This window comes from Orycteropus afer, unplaced genomic scaffold, assembly GCF_000298275.1.
Source record: "Orycteropus afer afer isolate SDZICR_OR568_19922 unplaced genomic scaffold, OryAfe1.0 scaffold00491, whole genome shotgun sequence".
NCBI lineage: Eukaryota > Metazoa > Chordata > Mammalia > Tubulidentata > Orycteropodidae > Orycteropus > Orycteropus afer.
This window is the reverse complement of record NW_006922078.1, coordinates 648,513-653,557: the sequence shown is the minus strand read 5'-3', so window position 1 is coordinate 653,557 and position 5,045 is coordinate 648,513. Positions and strand designations below refer to the sequence as shown.

The following is a 5,045-nucleotide window of genomic DNA, read 5'->3' as shown; positions in this document are numbered from 1 at the left end:
ATCTTCCTTCTGAGGAGTGGCTGGTGGATTTGAACCACCAGCCTTCTGGTTAGCAGTCAAGTGCCTTAGGCACTATGCTACCAGAGCTCCCAGTTAAAGGGTTAACAGGGATTATATAATGAGAGTTTTTACAAATTGATTTTTTTAAATGAGAAAATTGGGCAGAAGGCATAGACAGATACTTCTTTAAAAATTCCCAAACGTCCAATCATTTATGAAAAGTTGCACACAGTCATTAGTGTGCAGGAATGCAAATTATTGTCATAAGGGGGTTCCAACTGTCACCTCTCTGTTTGGCAAAAGTTCAAGTCTTTGGGGAGAGATGAGGGTGAAGCGTGTTTCCACCACCGCTGCCATGTGGAGTTCTGAGTGTCTTCTAGGACAGCCATCCAGAAATATGTGTGGAATCAAAAGGGCGCCAGACCTTCCTTGTGCCTTTCCATGCTGAACATCCGCCCCTTAGAAATGAGACCAGCCATGAAGGGGGCCGACTGCACTCACTGCAGAAGCACAGGCTGGAAGGGGTGCGTGCCGGTCACAGGCATGGTGAGCTGATGGGGGCTTCCCTGGGCTGAACTTCACCCAGCCTCTGGAGAGAGGCCGGCCCTCTGCTGCCGCCTGGGGGCAGCGTGCATGAGGTGCTGCTGTGTCCAAAGAGAGAAGCAGAGCAGTGCCCTCCAGTCCTCGCTTGGTTCCACAATTTAGAAAAGACCCAAACCATAGTTATGGAATGACTATAAAAGTACTGCCAAATTAAACCCAGTGAAGTCTAGGATGCATGATTCCCTGTGTGTGCACATGTGTTGTGTGCACGTGCAGGAGTTCATCCCACATGGTCCCTGAGCTCTTAAGGAAGCCCATTGGGGTGGTGGCAGATCAGGGAGCTGTGCTCTTATCCTTCCTCACCTCTGGGTCTCCGGGCTGTGCCCCCACCCTGCTGAGAAGGCTCAAGGCATCTCATCCTCCAGGCTTTGTCCTTAACTCCACAACATATACCACAGCCCTGTTCTCTGTAATGGGACCTGCAGACATGTTCTCAAGGGAATCACAGCCTAGGGTGGTGCCGGAGAAGGTGAGGGGTAGGGTTGAGGGACCCAGCGATGGATGTTCTCTGGTCTGCCAGACCCTGCTGATTGGCAGGCAGAGAGGCAAGGCTGGCATGGCATGAAGAAGGGACTCGGGCTTGGTAGTACTCAGGATTCTGGCCATTCTGTACTCAGTGACTGCAGAACGAGAACACTCTCCAACACCAACGCTGCCACCCGCACCCTGGCCCACCTCCTGTGTGAATACACCCTGACACCTTCTGAAGAGCTGGTACAGTGCCTCATGCTCCCTTTGGGGCAGGTGGGAAGCTAGGTGCCCAGTTGTTGCGAGAGTTGTGAATCCTCAAGCTGCTGGGGCTCCAACGTAATCCCCATGGCCGGGTCATGCAGTTCAGAAATGGCTCCCACGAGCCCCAGGCCTGTGGGTGGTGGGTGCAGAGGATGACTGGCTTGACTTGGGGATCCAGAGCTTTGCAGGAGAGTGTAGCTGAGACCACTCCAAGAGCGTGTCCCCACCGTTGCTTTTCACCCTTCACCTCTGCCAAGGCTCCCAGAGTGGCATGGAGGAGACCCTGTGAATGGCAGGCAGGTGTGGTGTCCCACCCTTGCCCCCCCTCTCTATTACGGGGACATTTTGGAGCAGGAGTAGCTGTGGGCGAGTCAGAGCTGATCAGTCTTCCAACACTTAAAGAGCTGTGTGAGCCTGCCAGCTCTAACCTTCCCAAGGCTCAGAGACCCTCTCCTCCACAGGAGACAACAGAGGGGACAACTGAGACTCGTGACCTAATGTACCAAATAGCCTCAGGAAAGGGCACTGGGACTCAGAGGCACAAAACCCAAAGATGCCAAGAATATAGCCTGATTTATTGCATGGAGGTCAGCCTTGAGTAACACAGCTCCATCCGGTCTGGTGATGCTGCCTACTAGAGCTGAGAGAGAAGCTTCAGAGCCATAACTTAGCAGCCTTTCTTTGCCCTTCTCATGGGCTAAAGAGCCCTCGTCCCTGGGAATGGAATGTGGACACGTGATCATAAGCTTTAGCTTAACCTGTAAGCTTTAGCTCAACCTACAATCATCCCGAGGGAGCTCTGGAGGCTCAGTGCCTAAGGCATTTGACTGCTAACCAGAAGGCTGGTGGTTCCAACCCACCAGCCACTCCTCAGAAGGAAGACTGGGAAATCTACTTCCATAGAGATACCCCCTGAGAAACTCCAGGAGGGGTCACTATGAGTTGGATTCAACTCGATGGCAGTGAGTTTGTTTGTTTGTTTTGGATAATCATCCTGTATTTGCCCACTGGAATGGGAAGCCTTTTGAGGTATCTTAAACTCTGTTCCCTGCTTGTGCGTACGTGATGAGCTCTTTTTTCTCTCCTTTCTTAGTGTGACTGAGCTGCCTGTGTGTTATTCCGGGCACAGGCCCACAGCTCTGGGTAACAGGATGAGGCTGTCAGGAGGAGAGTATGAGGTCACGTGAGTAAAGCATTGGCACAGCTTATCACACATTTATTTCCCTGTTCCTCTTTTGGCCAGCTACCACGTTATCTTTCCCAATAGCTCTGGGAAGCTTTTAAAATCATCTCATTTTACGAAAGAAGAAGATGAGGTTGGGCGAGTGGCAGGGGTCTGCGATAAGGCCTCAGTGTGGCCAGCTCTCTTCTTGGCATTAACTTCAGGGGTCTTCTCCCCAGAGGCCCTTCTGGGGCAGCATCCTGCACTGTGTCCCTGCACCATGCCATCAGCTCTCTGCAGAAGTCTGAAGAACCAAAGAAGGTGGCTCTGGCTGTAGCAGGGACAGATAAGTCCCCACTAGCCAGGACTAAGGCAGCCTGGGGCAGGGCAATAAGTCGGAAGGATGAGGGCAGGGTGTGTGATTACTGAGCACTTGGCAGAGTACCAGGGCAATGCGGAAAGCAGTGTGGGCATCCCCAGAAGGGTGCACCCAGGGTGCCCAAGGGCCGTATGCTGCCTGCTTTGGACAACCCTCCTGACCACTTGCCCGTGAGTAACTACAGGGTCCAAGCCTAGGAAGCACCCCACCCCGCCAGGCTGAGATGGTCACATCTATTGATCATGAAGGCAGCCTTGGAGGCTTTGTCCCTGGCCCGTGCGCAGCTGGAACCTGCTTCCCACTGCGGGCTGCTCTGTGCTCAGGTCCATTTGGAAGCTTTACCACAAAACATGCCCAGACATGACATAACATCACAGGCTTCTCCTGGGACAGGCATTCAACAGCACGGTGCAAAGCAGCTGCCTGTGTGGCACTCAGGATTGTGGGCACCCACACGGCTTTCCACACTCCCTGCCCGGGGTGGCATTTTCACCCTGCAAACACAGACTTGTGTCTGTCCTGCAGCCCTGAGGGGGAGGCAGCAGCAACAGGTCATCATAACTCCAGGCCACAGTGAACCTGGCTGAGACATGAGAGTTCTCTGGGCCTGTGTGCCCAGACCATGACAAAGGCCATATCTGACATGGGCAAGCTGAGCGTGGCTGCTCTTGGTAGACAACTGCCTTGATGTTACCTGTGGGGTATGATCGCTGTCCTAGCCACATCTAATAAATGGAGAAAAAAATTGAGGTTGTCAAGGATTTCATTTTGCTTGGATCTACAATCAACAGCCATGGAGTAAGCAATCAAGACATCAAATGACATATTGCCTTGGGCAAATCCGCTACAAAAGATCTCTTTAATGTGTTCACAGACAAACATGTCACTTTGAGGTGAGCCTGACCCAAGCCACGGTGTTTTCAGTCTCCTCATATGCATGCAAAACCTGAATAACAAATAAGAAAGACCAAAGAATTGCTGCCTTTGAATTATGGTGTTAGCAAAGCATATCGAATACACCATGCTCTGCCAGAGAAACAAACAGACCTGTTTTGGAAGAAGTACAGCTGCAATGCTGCTTAGAAGTGAGAATGGCCAGATCTCATCTCTTACACTTCGCTCAGGTTCTCAGAAGGGGCGAGTCCTTGGACAAGGTCATCACTCTGAGTAAAGTAAAGGGTCAGTGAAAAAGAGGACGACCCTCAACAAGATGGGTTGACACGGTGGCTGCAGCAAGGGGCTCACATATAGCAAGGATTGTGAGGGTGGTCCACTGTCAGCAGGCTCACTGTGAGTCAGAGCGGACTCGGCTGCACCTGACGACCACATTACTGTTCCGCCAGATGATCACTGTGGCCATTTTGGTACATTACTTCTATCCATCCTTCTCTCCATCATCCATGCTCCAATCCATTCATCCACCCACGCCCTTACTCAGCAGACGTGTCCTGAGCACTCGCTCTGGGCCAGACCGTGGTCTACGTGTGAAGGCCTTGGAGAAGCATCACAGACAGCCCCTGTCCTTTGGGAGCTTCCCTGCCTGTGGAGTGGCCATCACATTCCTCAAGGAATCAGCTGACAATGATGGTTAGGAGGGAAGATTGCTCTGAAGGATGGGGAGCACCAGGGTGGGGTTGACTCACAGGCCACCAGGGGACAGTGCTGTCTCTGGCCTCCCACGAGGGAGGAGGTGGCTGTGGTGGTGAAGAGAGGATAAGAGGGGCATCAAGGCCGCATTCTGCTCTCCCCCGGGCTTGGACTGGACCTGCCTCTCACCCGCTAGTAGCTGGTCATGCTCATTGCCTTCCCGATGTTCTCCATGGCCCTCAATATATGCTGGCATCTGGCACAACTTCGGTCTCTGGAAATGTTTCTGGAAGTGAGCGGGTGTAGGTTTTACACCTCTGTGGTTGCCCGTTTCCTCAGCTGATGTCTGAGTCCCCATTATCTTGTCAACATCACTGTCATGGGCATGGACATTATCCTTCCCTCCTCACTCAGTTTTGCTTTGGGACACTAGGAAATCACTGGCACTGGGTCTCAATATTGAGGTCCCTTCTCCTGGCTCCCACCATGCATCCTAGACCCCATAGTAGTGCCACCATTCCCTGCTGATAGTGAGCAAGCTCCTTATAGCTGAGCATGTCACTGAGTCTGTCTCTGGGGCCC

The 5,045-nt window shown here is 52.4% G+C and overlaps 1 pseudogene; it reads right to left on the bottom strand.

The window, feature by feature from the left end:
- Positions 1-4,719, bottom strand: part of LOC122151502 — a 182,594-nt pseudogene extending 177,875 nt beyond the window's left edge.
- Between the last annotated feature and the right edge of the window lie 326 nt (positions 4,720-5,045).